The sequence below is a fragment of the Erithacus rubecula genome (genome assembly GCF_903797595.1).
Source record: "Erithacus rubecula genome assembly, contig: scaffold_474_arrow_ctg1, whole genome shotgun sequence".
NCBI lineage: Eukaryota > Metazoa > Chordata > Aves > Passeriformes > Muscicapidae > Erithacus > Erithacus rubecula.
Genome location: NW_027635866.1, coordinates 64,555 through 80,751, shown reverse-complemented (window position 1 = coordinate 80,751; position 16,197 = coordinate 64,555). Strand labels below are relative to the sequence as shown.

At 42.4% G+C, this 16,197-nt stretch overlaps 1 long non-coding RNA gene across 1 annotated transcript; it reads left to right on the top strand.

Moving 5' to 3' along the window:
* Positions 1-8,680: 8,680 nt before the first annotated feature.
* LOC306816263 lies at positions 8,681-9,758 on the top strand. Its single transcript, XR_013777611.1, has 3 exons — positions 8,681-8,777; positions 9,221-9,266; positions 9,689-9,758. It is a non-coding gene; the product is annotated as an uncharacterized lncRNA (long non-coding RNA).
* Positions 9,759-16,197: the final 6,439 nt, after the last annotated feature.

Here is a 16,197-nt window from a genome sequence, read left to right as displayed (position 1 = left end):
AATGCAGCTTCTCTTGGCTTTCCACACTGTGTGTGCAGCACGAGTCTGCAGCCAAAGCAGGACAAATGTTGGAGAACTTGAACAACTTATCCTTTCTTTGCCTTTGTGGACTGAGGAGTTGTGCCATTGGTAAGGTTTTCATTGTGATTGTTCCAAGCTTGGAAAACAGAGGTGGTACCAGGAATTGTTAGGGAATGCAACCCTGACTGGACTCAGAGAAAAATTCTCCAGAGCCTCCAGCTGGAAGTGGAGAGTTTGTGATATATTATTCCCACGTCTCCATGGACACCTGCAGAGTACCTAGACCGTGAAAATGGGCTGACAGCCGTAGTTTTCTGTGCTCAGTTTAGATCATTCTACATCTCTTTGCACTGGTATAAATCAAGAGCACAATCTGTTCATGATAAGCACTAGACCAAGCTGGACTGCCCAGAGTAGATGACAAAAGAATCTAAAAAGGGGAAATGCAGGTGAACTTTGGGACTTGGTAACATTGTCTGCAAGAAGGGTAGTTTTTTCTAATAATTTCTAGTCCATTCCTTGTGCTTTTATCCTTCTGAGAAGGCCATTTGCATCCCAGATTCCTCATCAAAGGAGAACCCTGAGCTTGTGGAACTGTGTGTCTCTGCTCCTCTCAGGGACACTCAGAGTGAGACAGGAAGCAATTTTGAAGCAGTTTTATTAAAGCAAAACCAGTTATTAAGTAGAGATTGATATCATTCACGCCAAACCAAAAACTTTGGCTCAGCCTGGAGCAGTGTCCTTGAGGGGTGTCCCCAGCCCCAGGGAGGAGGCCCACACCCCCCAAGGAGGGGAATGTCAGGACACGCTGCTGTTACAATCTGGGAACCAAGGCTTTTCCAGCCTGGGGTGCTGCCTGTCACTCAGATGTGCCCAGGCTGTGTCAGCTGAGCAGCTCTGCTGAAGTTCTCAGTGGGTGGGCACTATGGTTGTTCCCTGCTCTGGGGGATTTTCCCAGCTCTGCCACAGCTTCAGCTCCCTCTCAGGATGTTGAACTTTGTGGATGGAGGAGTCGGCTGGTTTCCAGCATTATTCACCCCAAAAGCAGCATGACCCCCTCCTTCATTTCCCACTGGGGGGCTTTGCAACAGAGCCTTGTTGGAATTTGAGCCCATTGCAGGCAGAGCCTCCTGCTCCAGCAGGAACTGCCTTTCCTGGGCCATGGACAGGCCAATGTCCTGCTGCAGGAAAAGCCCCAGGCCAGAGAGAGCCCCAACACAGGGAAGGGCTCGGGGACAAGTGCAGAGTGCCATGGGTGGACCTTGTCCAGGAATATTATCAAGACCGAGAATGGGACTGGAATACGGGAGGGGGACCGGGAACGGAACCGGGAATAGGGACAGGGAACCGAGAGTACGAGGTTTTGTTGAAGCAATGATTTTGGATAAGGGTTTAGTTTCTTTTCTAACGTCCAGTGGTGATGAAGATGGGCTTGGTGTTCTTCTGGGAATTTAGTGGAGAAAGGCTTCTCTGATGTTTCTAATTTCATGTTTTATTTAGGTAGGAAATACTTAACTCTTCCCCTTGGGTACGGGGTATCTCAAATGGGATGATGTAATTTGATCAGTCCTGCAGTGAGACTGGGTGGCTTATTAACAGAAGATATCTTCCTGGGGAAAGGATGGGTCCTGGAAGAGATAAAAACAACTGTTCCACCAAGCACAGCTGGCCTATTAACAGAGGATATTCCCCCTGGAGTTATGAGGGATAGGTCATGGAAGAGATAAGGAGCACTGCTCCACCTGGTTTTAACAAATAATGGTAGAATATATACACTTCTGGTTACATCTTGCATTGCAGCCTAAGGCATTATCCACTCCTTATTCTATTACCATCTGCATCATACCTAATTAATTCCTTCTTTAAACTCTGCGAGATAAATAGGTATTTAGATAGCTAGACAGATAGACAGATAGATAGATAGATAGATAGATAGATACATACATACATACATACAATGAAAGTTTACACACACTTCTTGCTTAGATTAGGTTTTTTTGTGGTTCACAACAGGTTCTTTATCTTTCTGCATTACCTATCAAGTGTAACTAGGTTCTTGAGCAAGAACAATCTTACGGACACGTTTGCCTTTGCTTGAGGTGGGACTAATCTAAACAGTCTAAAATACCTTTTATGTGCACTACAGGGACTTTATCCCCATCCACTGCCTGCAAGGGCTCAGACTAGGGCAGGACTCGCTTGAGTGATGGACTCTCAGGGTGTTGACTGTTTAGGTGGATTTGGTTAAATTCATTTCTCATTTTAAAGGTTCCCCCACCAAGTGCCTTTCGGGATAGTTTTAAGTGGTCGGTTGTACAGTGCAAACTTTCCTGGCAGCTGGAGTATGATAAGGGATATATTTATTCAATATCACAATTTTTGGCTCAGATGTTTCTAAGGCTGTTCTTGAAATGGGTCCTGTTGTCTGACCTCGATTCTCTCAGGGCTGCTGTGTCTTTATAGGACTTGCTTTTTTGGGCTTCAGACGGTGTTTTGAGTAGTAGTGTGAGGTACAGGGTGGGTTTCTAATGATCTAGTGGTGGCTTCTACAGTTGTGATCACGTAGCACTTGCCTTGGGGGGTTTGAGGCAGTGTGATGTAGTTCATTTGCTGGGCTTCTTTATACTTATATTTGGAATACTGCCCCCATATTAGAGAGGCTTTATGGGCTGGGCCTATTTAATTTTAGCACATGTCTTACAGTTACAGATAACTTGAGAAATGCTATTTATAGTTAAATCTACTTTTCGGTTTTCTGCCTACTTACAGGTGGCATTTTTTTGCCTTAGTGCCTTGAAGCATTATGGGCCTATTGAGCTAGGAACAACTCTCCCTTATGTTGCTAATTTAAATTTATTGGTGACATCTTTATTTTTGCAGCTTGATCTACTTGCTTGTTGTTTTAGTGTTCTTTATTATTTATCCCTTTTGGGGATGTGGCTGTCTACATGATGGACTTTTACAGATAGTTTGTCTGAGTGGCAATGTTTTTCCCCTCATCAGCAGTCTAGATTGGTTTTCCTTTATGCTGTTAGCTGGCTTTTTTTTTTTACCTTTCCAGCTAACTCCACAGAGCATTGGTTACTATTTCTGATTCAGTATAGAGCTTTGCCCAGTTCTCTCTTTCAGCAGTGTCCAGGGCCAGCTGAATGGCTTTGAATTCAGCAAGTGCACTTGATTCACCTTCTCCTTCAGTAGCTTGTGCAACCTGTCCTGTGGGGTCCATGCAGCCGCTTTCCACTTCTGGTTCATCCCCAGGATGAGACAGAAACTGTCAGTGACAAGAGCACAGCGTGTTTCTTGTGCTGGTAGTTGGTTGTATGGTGGAGCTTTTTAGCCTGGATTGTTTGTTTTCTTCCTCCTTTTTGTTAATGAATCATTAAAAAAAATCACCCCAAAAACATCAATAAAATCACTCAAGGACAACCTCAAAATCCCTCAAAAACATCAATAAAATCCCTCAGGGACCCCCCAAAAATCACCCCAAAACCCTCAATAAAATCCCACAGGGACCCCCCAAAATCCCTCAAAAAAAATCCCTCAATGGCCCCCCAAAATCACCCTAAAAACATCAAAAAATCACTCAGGGACCCCCCATAAAATCACCCCAAAAACATCAATAAAATCACTCAGGGATCCCCAAAATTCCTCAAAAACCTCAATAAAATCCTTCAGGGACCCCTCAAAATACCTCAAAAAAATCCCTCCAGGACCACCCAAAATCACCCCCAAAACCTCAATGAAATCACTCAAGGGACACCCCAAAATCACCCCAAAAATCTCAATAAAATGCCTCAGTGACCCCATAAAATCACCCCAAAAACCTCAATAAAGTCGCTCAGGGACCCCCCAAAATCACCCCAAAATCATCAATAAAATCACTCAGGGACTCCCCAAAATCACCCCAAAACCATTAAAAAAATCACTCAGGGACCCCCCATAAAATCATCCCACAAATCTCAATAAAATCCCTCAGGAACCCTCCAAAATCCCACAAAAACCTCAATAAAATCACTCAGGGACGCCCCATAAAATCACCCCCAAAAACTTAATAAAATCCCTCAGGGAGACCCCGGAATCACCCTAAAATGGCTTAAAAAGTTCAAGAAAATCCTTCAGGGATCCCCAAAATCCCTCAAATCTCACCCGGGATCCGTCAAATTCCCTCAATAAACCGCTCCGGCTGCCATTTTCCTTCCTTCTCCCCTCACGGTAGCCGCGCTCTGATTGGTCCCGCGCCGTGAGGCACCCGGCTCTCCCATTGGCTGAGCGTTTCCCCGCTTTTTCTATACACCCCTCTGATTGGCCATAGCTGGTTGCCGGTTGAGTAGCCGTGCGTTGATTGGCTGGCGGGAGAAAATGGGGCGGGATAAAGGGCGGGCTAGTATGAGGTGAGTGACATCGTGATTGGCTGAAAGGCCGCAAAGGAGGCGGGGCTACCGAGGTGATAAAAGGAGCCGCGAGGCGCCCTGAGGCTCAGTCCGGAGGTGGCGGGGCTTGAGGATCACGACGTCAGGGCACCATTTAAGTCATCAATTTAATAATTTAATTAATCCAATTAACTTAATTTATGGCGGGATGTTCGCGGTGACCATTAAGGTGCTCAATTAAGGCACTAGTTGGTGCTCTGGCAGAAAATTCGAGGCTGCTTTGGGTTTTAAAAAGGGAAGCTCGGCGGCGGTTGAGGGTGGTTTAAAGCTCCTTTAAATGGAATTATTAATATATTTTCCAGATTTAATCCCTTAAGTAACTTAATTAATTACTTGGTTAATTGGTTTGAATCGTGGCGTTCTGCCGCTTTTTTTTTTTGAGGGTTTTCAAGTTTTGCTGGAGCAGCGATTGTATAACTAAAATTGCGGTTTTTAAACCCATTTTTGCCTCAAATTTATCTGTGTTTTCTCCTTAATTAAATTAAATTTTGCTCCAGTTTAATATTTTTTATTAGTAATTTATTGCTTGAACTTTAATAGATGGTTTTTATGTTTAAAGCGCTAAACTCGATTTTTAACTTTAAAAGTTTAAAGTTAATTAAAGCTTATTGCTCTTCAACTCATCTATTTAATTAAATGCTTAATTAAATATTTATTCAATTTTGGGGTGAAGTTTTGGAGCTTTTTGAGGCATTTTCTGGCCGTTTTACACTCTTTTGCCTTTAAATAATTTAAATACTGCGCTCATTGTGTCAAGTTTATGAATATTTAATTAAAATTAATTAATATTGATATTTAATAACGTATTCAGAATTAGAAAATCTTATTTAAATTTTTTTCGGGGGGGTTTGGCCTTTTTTTAAGGTCAAAAATCCCCAGTTTTAACCATTAAATTAAATATATTTATAAAGTATTTATTTAATTTATTAAGTATTTATTTAATTTATTACATGTTTATTTATTGTTGCATTAAGTTTAAACGTCCATAAACAAATCAAATTAAATTTTAGGAGGATTTGTCTGCAAATTTCGCTTTTTTTTTTCCTTTAAATAATTTTAAAAATTGCCTTTTGATAATTAATATTTAATTGATTAATATTCCCATTTAATTGATTAATTAATTAAAATTCCCATTTTTTACCACTTGCGAGCAGATTGTCACTTCTTCTTTTTTCTTTTTTTTTTGCCCAAACCGCCTCGTTTCCCCCCCCCCCCGAATTTTTTCAAATTAACAAAATTAATTAAAAACCTTTTGCAAATAATTAATTAATTCATTAATTAACCGGGCCGAGTTTCCATCATGTTCAACTACCCCGAGGTGCTGCGGAGACACTCGGGCTGCTTCGGGACCATCTGGTGAGCACAATTTGGGATTTTGGAGGCTTTTTTAGGATTTGGGGGATTTTTTGGGAGATTTTTGGGGGGATTTTGGGGGTTTTTTGGGGATTTTTTTGGGATTTTTGGAGATTTTTTGGGGGATTTATTTTTTAGTTTTTGGGGGATTTTTGGGGATTTTTTTGAAAATTTTTTTGGGATTTTTTGGGAATTTTGAAGGATTTTTTTTGGATTTTTTAAAAAATTCTGAGGGATTTTATGGGCGATTTTTTTGGGATTTTTTTGGGCTTTGGGGGGATTTTTGGGGATTTTTTGGAAATTTTTGGGGGATTTTTGGGGATATTTTTGGGGAGGATTTTGTGTCCGTTTCTTTGGATTTTGGGGAATTTTCAGTGGATTTTGGGTGGTTTTATGTCATTTTTTAACTCATTTTGGGTCATTTTTATGCGGATTTTGGGTCATTTTGGGTCAATTTTAGCTCATTTCGGGTGATTTTTCAGTGGATTTGGAGACGTTTTGGGAAGTTTTGGGTAATTTTCTTTCAATTTTTGCTCATTTTGCGTCATTTTTATGCTGATTTTGGGTCATTTTGGGAGGATTTTGGTTCAATGTCATTTTTAGCTCTTTTTGGGTCATTTTCGGTGGATTTTGGAGCATTTTATTTAAATTTTTAGCGGATTTTGGATCATTTTAATGCAGATTTTGGGTCATTTAAAATCAATTTTAGCTGATTTTAGGAGAATTTTGGGTGAATTTTGCGTCATTTTTCTGTGGATTTTGAGTCATTTTGGGGGATTTTAGCTCATTTTTGGTGAATTTTAGGTAATTCTGAACAGATTTGAGGTGGAATTTGGGTCATTTCTGGCTGATTTTGGTTGATTTTGGGGTGATATTTGCAATGGGTTTGGGGGAAAATTTGGGGAATTTTTTTGGGAAATTATTTTGAATTTTGGGGGGATTTTTGGGGAAATTATTTTGAATTTTGGGGGAATTTTTGGAATGTTTTTGGGAAGTTTCAGGGGGATCTGGATGGATTGTTTGGGTGGATTTTGGGTGATTTTTGGGGTTTTTTCAGGCTTGCAGCCACCTGCCACTCTCACCTCCTCCGCCGGGAGTACCTGGGGATGGATGTGCCCAAAATCCCCCAAATTCACCCCAAAACCCCCAAATTCACCCCCAAAAATTGAACCCCCACATTTACCCCCCAAAAAACCTAAATTCTGCTAAAAAAACCTGTAAACCCCCCCCAGATTCTCCATTTTTTATCCCATTTTTTCCATTTTTTTACCAATTTTTTTTCAAATTTTTCACCAATATTATCCTTTTCCCTCCTTTTTCCTCTTTTTCTTTTTTCCACATTTTTTTCCTCAACTTTATCCCATTTTTTCCTTAATTTTCCCCAGTTTTATCCCACTTTTTCTTAATTTGGGGAGAATTTGGAGATTTTTTGGGTCATTTTTGGGATGGATTTGGGTAAATTTTTAGTGGAAATTTTGGAGCGATTTTGGGGGGATTTTTGGAGGGAATTTTAGGTGTTTTGGGGAAATTTTGGGGTGGATTTAAGGAAATTTTGGTGGATTTGGGGGGGAATTTTTGGGATTTTGGTGGGAATTTTTGGAGCAGTTTTGGGGGGATTTTTGGGTAATTTTGGGGGATTTTGGGGGGAATTTTTGGCAATTTTGGGGGAAATTTTGGGCTTTTTGAGTTTTTCTTTGGTGGAATTTTGGGGTTTTTTGGGTGATTTTGAGGGATATTTGGGGAGATTTTTGAGGGGATTTGTTGGAATTTTTAAGGCATATTTTTGGGAGTTTTTGAGGTCTTGAAGACAAAATTTTGGGCCAATTTTGGGGTGATTTTGAGGCAATTTTGGATTTTTTTTGGAGGAACTTTGGGATTTTGAGGGTTTTATTAAAGGGGATTTTTGGGGAAATTTTTGAGTGAAATTATTGGAGTTTTATGGAATTTTTGGGTAATTTTGGGGTTTTTTTTGAGGGAATTTTGGGGGATATTTTAAAGAATTTTTGGGGTCTTGAAGGTAAATTTTGGGGTGGATTTGGAAGAATTTTGACAAGATTGTTGAATTATTTTGGGGGGACATTTGGGGGAATTTTGAAGAGTTTTTGGGTTCAGTTAAGATTAATTTGGGGGGAATTTGGAGAGAATTTTTGGAGGATTTTGAGAAGGAAATTTGGGGAAATTTTGGGTGTTTTGGGGGGATTTTTGGTGGATTTTTGAGGGGATTTTTGGGCAATTTTGGGGAGATTTTTTGAGGGATTTTGGAAAAAAAAATGGGATTTCGAATGGAAATTTTGGTGGATTTGGGGCATTTTTGGGCATTTTTGTGCCATTTTTTTCCAGGATTTCGCATTTTTGGGACATTTTGGTGTTTCATGGTTGATTTTTGGGTGGATTTTGGGGCGGTTTAGGGTCATTTTTGCAGAAGAAGTTTCGGTGATTTTGGAGAGGCTGAATCGGGTGCAGCGCCCCCTGCTGGACATCGATGTCACCCCCCCCCCCCCCCCCCCAGGATGTACCAAAAATTCACAAAATTCACCCCAAAAATCTCCAAAAAAATCCCCCAAAATTCACCCAAAATCCTCAAAAAAATCCCCCAAAAATTCACCCAAAAATCCCTTAAAGATCCCCTGGGTGGAGATGGAGGGGAATTAAAAATATCAAAAAACCCCCAAAAATCCCCAAAAATTCAGCAAAATTAATTTCCCAGAATCCTCCAAATTTTCCCCAAAAATCCCTTCAAGATCCACTCCAAACTTTCCAAAATCCCCCAAAAAAATCCCCTAAACTGCTTCAAATTCCCCCAAATTTTCCCCCAAATTTTCTCCAAATTTTCCCCAATAATTTTATTTTTTTCCCTTTTTTTTTTTTCCTCATTCCAGGGCTCTGCTGCTCCCAGATTCCAGAGCTCTGATGGAGGAGCTGGAGGCAGCTCCTGATCCCTTCTTTGGGATCATGGGGGTGGGGCTGCCCCAGGTGAGGAAGAAATTTTCCTTTTTTTCCCCAAATTCTCCTTTATGAACTCAAATTCCCAATTTTCCCCTTATTTTTTTCCCCTTATTTTTTTCCCCTTATTTTTTTCCCCCCATTTTTTTCCCCCCATTTTTTCCCCCCATTTTTTCCCCCCCATTTTTTCCCCCCCATTTTTTTCCCCCATTTTTTTCCCCCATTTTTTTCCCCCATTTTTTTCCCCCATTTTTTCCCCCATTTTTTTTCCCATTTTTTCCCAATTTTATCCCTTAGTTCCCCATTTTTTCCCCAATTTTCTTCCATTTTTTCCTCATTTTCTCCCCAGTTTTCTCCCATTTTTTCCCCAATTTTATCCCATTTTTTCCCCATTTCCCCCCAATTTTATCCCATGTTTGTCCCATTTCTTATCCCATTTTTCCCAATTTTTGTGTTTTTTTCCCCATTTCCAGGTCGAGGAGCTGCTGCCACCCCCTGAGGAAATAGAGGCACCCCCAGGTGGGACCAAAAAACCCCAAAATTCCCCCCAAAATTCCCCCCAAACTTCTCCCAGAATCCCAAAAATTCCCCAAAATTTACCACAAAATTCTCCCAAAACTTCACCCAAAATTTACCCCAAAATTCCCCTAAAATTATCCCAAAATCCCCCAAATTTACCCCAAAAATGCCCCAAAATTATCCCAAAATTGCCCCAAAAATTCTCCCAAAATTCCTCAAAAATGCCCCAAAATTTCCTAAAATGATCCAAAAATTCCCCCAAAACTTCTCCCAAAATGCCCCAAATTTACCCCAAAATTCCCCTAAAATTCTCTCAAAATTCCCCCAAAACTTCACCAAAAATTCCTCAATTTTGCCCCAAAATTCCCCCCAAATTCCCCTAAAATTTCCTAAAATTTCGCAAAATTCCCCCAATTCCTTAGAGCGCCCCCTGGTGGCCACACCCGAGTTCATCACCCTGCGGGAGCCAGAGCTGCCCCTCCCCCCCCCGGCCCTGCCCGAGGTGAGAAACCCCCCAAAATTTGGGGAAATTTTGGGGGGTTTTGGGGACATTTTTAGGGTTTTTTTTAGAAGGAATTTTGGTGGATTTTTTGAGGAAAATTTTGAGGCATTTTGGGATCATTTTTGGGGGAATTTTTGGGGACATTTTAGATAAATGTCGGGAAAAAAATTTGGGGGTTTTTTGGTCATTTTGGGGGCCCAGATTTTAAGAAAATTTGGGGGAAAATTTTGAGGGATTTGGGGAAGAATTTTGAGGAAATTTTATGGGAATGGGGGGACATATTTTTAGGAAATTTTGGGAAAATTTAAGGGATTTTGGGACGCAAATTTTTGGAGATTTTGGGTCATTTTTACGGGAATTTTCGGGACAATTTTTTAAGAATTTTTTGGGAAATTTGAGGAATTTTGAGGCAAACATTTTTCGGGGAAAATGTTGGGGAGACAGTTATTAGAAAATTTTGGGAAAATTTGAGGGATTTTGGGAGAATTTTAGGTCATTTTTAGGAAATTTTGGGGAAAATTTTTAAGAAATTTTTGGGAAATTTGGGGGATTTTGAGAGAATTCTTGGGAGAATTTTTAGGGGGTTTTGGGGACAAATTTAAACAAATTTTTGGGAAATTTTTGGGGATTTTGGGACTAATTTGGCTGAGTTTTTGGGACTATTATGGGATGTTTTTAGGATATTTTGAGTGAATTTTGGCTGATTTTGGATCCCAGGGGAGCTCGAGCTGCTGCTGGAGCCTGAAGGTCAGAGGTCACCAAGGGGTCACTCAGGGGTCAAGGTTATTTTGGATAATTTTTGATTCATGTTTAATGATTCTGAGCCTTTTTTTGTTCATTTTTTGTTATTTTAAGGTAATTTTTTCCAATTTCTGGTCATTTTCAGGTAAATTTGGTCATTTTTTGGTCATTTTGAGTAATTTTGGATAATTTTGATTTTTTCTGGGTAATTTTTTGTTATTTTTTGACAATTTTGAGCCATTTTTCGGGTTTTTTTGTTTAATTTTGTGTCATTTTAAATTTATTTTTATTAATTTGGGGGGGGGTTTTTGTAATTTTGGGTCACTTTAGGGGTTTTTTTTAGGTGATTTTATGTCATTTTAAATTTATTTTTATCTATTTGGGGGCTTTTTTGGTAATTTTGGGTCATTTTTGCGTAATTTTTAATTTTTTCTGTGTATTTTCTTGAGAATTTTTTTTGTTATTTTTAGACAATTTTGGGTCATTATTGGGAGAATTTGGGCCATTTTTGGGGGTTTTTTGGTTAATTTTGTGTCATTTTAAATTTATTTTTATTTATTAGGGGTTTTTTTGTAATTTTGGGTCATTTTTGAGATATTTTGGGATTTTTTTTTTAGGAGGGGGGAAATTTTGGGTTTTTTGGGGTTATTTTTGGGGTTTTTTTGGGTAATTTTTGGTCAGTTTTGTCTCCCCTCTCCCCAGTAGAAGCACCAGAGCTGGAGCTGTCCCTCCCCCCATGTGAGAAATTTGGGGGGATTTGGTTAAAAAAATGGAAATTTTGAGAAATTTGGGAAGTTTGGGAGGAGAATTGGGTCAAAAATTGGGGGAATTTTGGGGAAAATTTTGGAATTTTCAGTGAAAAATGGGGCAAGGATTGGAAATTTTGGGAAAATTGGGAAAAAATTGGGAAAGAAAATGGGAAAAATGAGAAAATTTGAGAAAGAATTGGGTAAAATTTTGGGAAAATTGGGAAAGAAATTGGAGGACATTTGGTGAAAAATTCGGGGAAAATGGGAAAATTTGGGGAAGAAATGAGAAAAATTTCAGGGGAAAAAATGGAGAAAGAGAATGGAGAAAATTTTGAAAAAATTGGGAAAAATTTGGGGAAGAATTGGGAAAAATTTGGGAAAATTGGGAAATAAATTGGGGGGATTTGGAGGGAAATTGGGGAAAAATTGGGGAAGAAACTGGAGGAAATTTTGGGGGAAAATTGAAAAAGAATTGGGGAAAAAAAGGGGAAATTTGAGGGGAAAATTAGGAAAGGAATAGGTGGGAAATTGGGATAAGATTTGGATAAAATTGGGAAATTCGGGAACAATTGAAAATTGGGAAAAGATTGAAAAAAATTACAGAAAATTTGGGAAAAATTTGGGAAAAAATTGAGAAAATTGGGGGAAAATTTGGGAAAAATTTGTAAATTAGGAATTTGTTCTGCTCCTCTTCCTCCTGCAGGCCCCACCCCCCCCGAGGCTCCGCCCCTCCCGCCTCTGCCCCTCCCCCGCCGGTGCTGGCCCCTCCCCCCCCCACTGGGACCCCCAGACCCAAATCCCGGCCCAAGAAATTCGGGAGGGGCTGGAGGAGCCTCAGAGGGACTGCAGGGAAAGGGTGAGTGACCTCTGACCCCTGAGTGACCCCCGAGTGACCCCTGAGTGACCCCTGAGTGACCCCCAGGGGCTGGTGGAGCTGCCCCACAGATCCCGGCGCCCCCCAAGTGACCTGCTGGGCACAGCCTGCCATGGTGAGACCCCAAAATCCATCCCATAATCCCCAAAATCCACCCCATAGACCCCAAATCTACCCCATAGACCCCAAATCCACCCTGAGACCCCAAAATCCATACCATAAACCCCAAAATCCATCCCATAAACCCCAAATCCATCCCATAGACCCCAAATCCATCCCATAGATCCCAAACCTGCCCCACAGATCTCAAATCTGACCCATAGATCCTGATCCTTCCTCATTGATCCCATTCCTGCCCCATAGATTCCCTGCCCCACAGGTTGATCTCATTTCTGCCCCACAGATTCCCTGCCTGATACATTGATCCCATTCCCTGCCCCACACATTCCCTTACCCATAGACTGATCTCATTTCTGCCCCATAGATTTCCCTACTCCATATATTGATCCCATTCTTGCCCCACACATTCCCTGCCCCACAGATTGATCCCATTCCTGCCCCATAGATTTCCCTGCCCCACACATTCCCTGCCCCAGATTAATCCCATTCCTGCCCCATAGATTCCCTGCCCCACCCACTCGACCCCATTCCCTGCCCCACACATTCCCTGCCCCACAGGTTCATCCCATTCCTGCCCCATAGATTCCCTGCCCCACAGGTTCTGACCCCATTTCTACCCCATAGATTTTTCTGACCTCATTTTTACCCCACACATTTCCTACCCCACACATTCCTGCCCTATATATTTCCCTGCCCCACCCCCTCTGACCCCATTCCCTGCCCCACAGATTGATCCCATTCTTGCCCCACACATTTCCTGCCCCATAGATTCCCTGCCCCATAGATTGATCCCATTTCTGCCCCACACATTCCCTGCCCCATAGACTGATCTCATTTCTGCCCCATAGATTTCCCTGTTCCATACATGGATCCCATTCCCTGCCCCACACATTCCCTGCCTCATAGATTTCCCTACCCCATACATTCCCTGCCCCATAGATTCTGACTCCATTCCTGCCCCACAGATTCCCTGCCCCCCAGATCCATTTCCTGACCCTGTTCTTTGTCTCTCTCTCCCCCAGCTCCCCTCCCCCCTCAGCTGCTCCAGTTTTGGGGTCGCTGCTTCCGGCCCCTCCCCCACCCTCGGCCCCCGGAGCCACCTCCAGAGCTGCCCAGCAAGGTGGAGGTGGGGCTGCCCCAAAAATCCCAAAATTCCCAAAATTCCTGACCCAGAAATCCCAAAATTCCCAAAATTCCTGACCCAGAAATCCCAAAAATTCCAAAATTCCCAAAATTTCTGACCCAGAAATGTCCCAGTCTGGGGTTTCTCCTTTGCCCCGAGATCACCCCAGAGGGACACGAAGGTGGTTCAAACCCTGGTTTTTCCTGAAGCAGCCGAAGAGAGATTGTCGGAGACGGTTTTCTCTTGTTCCAAGAATTGTTTATTATTTCATATCTCAGGGACTTTTTGCCTGGCCAGCAGGGTCTGCTCAGCCTGGCATCCATGGTGGAATCTGCCTGGTGAAGGCAGGGCTGATCTTATATAGTTTGTACTACGTATTACATGTTTACAAAATTTTCCCAATACAATACAATTTTATTAAATGATCCAGCCCTGACCCCATCCAATTCAAAACTACCAACATGTCACCCAACATGGATGACATGGAGAAGAAGAAGGAAAAGGTGTCCACCCCCCAAATTCTCCATCTTGGCCACGTGTCCCTTATCATAAATATTCAAAAAATCCTATTTATCTATGTTCTGAAGGTCTAATTTACACTTTACTAATTTTGGTAGCTTGTTTCCATTCTCTTTGTGCTGACAACTTCCCCCAGGGGTTAGAATTCAGCACCTGTGACACCAGGGTCTCACTCAGAGGTCTTTGAGACCCTTGCCAGGGGGGTTTTGAGACCCCCAAGGAGGCCAGGGGTATGCCCTGGGCTCCCACAGGTCCAGAGGGAGGGGTGGCATCCTGGGGTCTCAGTCTCTGATGATGGTCTTGAGGCAGATCAGAGAAAACTTTGGACTGACTCTTACACAAAAGCAGTATCTGATTCAGTTATCCCCAAATCTGCATCCTGAATAGGCCAAAGGCCTTGCACTCTAAGTCCAGTGTAGAAGTTTTGTTGATGCCTCTCTTTCTTCCACAGAATGTGGAAAACCCAAAATTTTATGGTCATTGTACCCCAAACAGATTCTGACCACCACATCTCCCACCAGCCCTTCTTTCTTTGTGAACAGCAGGACACAGAGCTTTCCTGGGGAGCGGGAAGAGAAGGAAACCTCCCCAAAGTGCAGCCTGGAAGGTTCAGCCTGGAGGTGAGGAAGCAGCACAGTCCCTGCCAGGGCAGAATGTTGGTGGCCGAGGTGTCCCAGCTGAGGCTGGGCCATGCCATGGCTCCGTGTGCCAGGAGCCGGCAGCGCTGGGTGCAGGGAGCCCAGGGAGGGCACAGCAATGCTGGGCTGAGAAATGCTGGGGGGACAGAGAGATGGGTGTGTGCAGCCGGCCAGGGAAAAGCCTAAAGAACAAACTCTACTCAGGAGCCAAATGCTCAATACAGGCTGCCTGGAGTGATGTCACCTTTCTACAAGCTACAGTATAACCAGAAATTATCTCTGTAAGCAGAATTCTCTGAGTCTTCCAACTGAATTCTCTGTCCCCATCCTTTCCCTGGATTTCTGTTGCAGATGGAAATTGATGGTGCCATCGTCACCTTGAACCTCTCTCTTGAATGCAGACAGTTTTTCCCAGGTATGTTGAGAAGTTGTTGCTCAATGTCTGTGCAAAGCTTTTGTATCCTCATGGAACCAACTGTCTCCATGGAAAGGAGACAACTGTGACAGTTCAGAGCCTCACAGAAACAAGGCTCCATTGTGACACTGAGGAAAATTATGGAATCAAGGAGACCATTGTGACACAGCAATGCCACAGGGAACCAATGGTCCATTGTGACAATGCAGATCCAAGGAGACCATGGTGACACTGTGGGACCTCATGGATCCAAGGGGAACTTCATGGAACCCATGGTCCAGTGTGACATTGCAGCACCTCATTGGAACAAAGGAACCATTACTGACAACACAGAAACTCCTGGAACCAAGGGGCCGTGGTGACACAGCAGGGCCACATGGAACCAAGGAGTGACCAGTGACCAGTGACATAAGAACCTTATTGAACTGATGGTCCATTATGACACTGCAGAAACAAGAAGACCATTGTGACACTATGGAAACTCAGGGAACCAAGGGGCCATTGTGACACTCCAAGGCCTTGTTAAACCAGGGAGATCATTGTGACACTCCAGAACCTCATGGCACTAAGGGTTTATTGTGACACAACAGGGTCCCATGGAACCAGTTGTCCTTTGTGATAATGCAAATCCAAGGAGGCCATGGTGACGCTTGGGCAGCTCATGGAACCAAGGGTCCGTTGTATCCTGGTTTGGAGGACGGGTGTCTGCCAAGAAAGGCAGAAGCTTCTCTTTGAAATGGAGAAGGTAACCCCCCCCCCCTTCTAAATGACTGTAATTTTGAAATTAAGGGGCTCTCATGCAAAGATATGGGAATTAGGAATAAGAGCTGTTTACTAGGAAAATTAAAATAGAAATACATTATTACAAAGAACAATCCCAAAACACTGACAGAGTCAAAATACAACCTGACACACCGTCAGTCAGAGTGTTGGCAGCAGTCCAATAAAAAGGTGGCTGCAGTCCTCCTGGAGTGACAGATGTAGTTTAGTTGAAGCAGTGCTCCTGTAGAAAAAGTGCAGTTTTCCTTTGAAAGTCCAGAGATGATGTGGAAAGGTCTGGCTTTTCTCTGGAATCCAGTGGAAAGAGATACCTTGTTGTTCAAAATCTCAGTTTTTATCTAGGTAGGAAGGGCTTGACTCCTCCCTCTGGCTGGAACATTTCCCAATTGGATAATGTAATTTTATCAGTCATACAGTGGGACTTAATGGCCCAAGAGCAGATGATATCTTCCTGGAGGGAGGATAGGTTG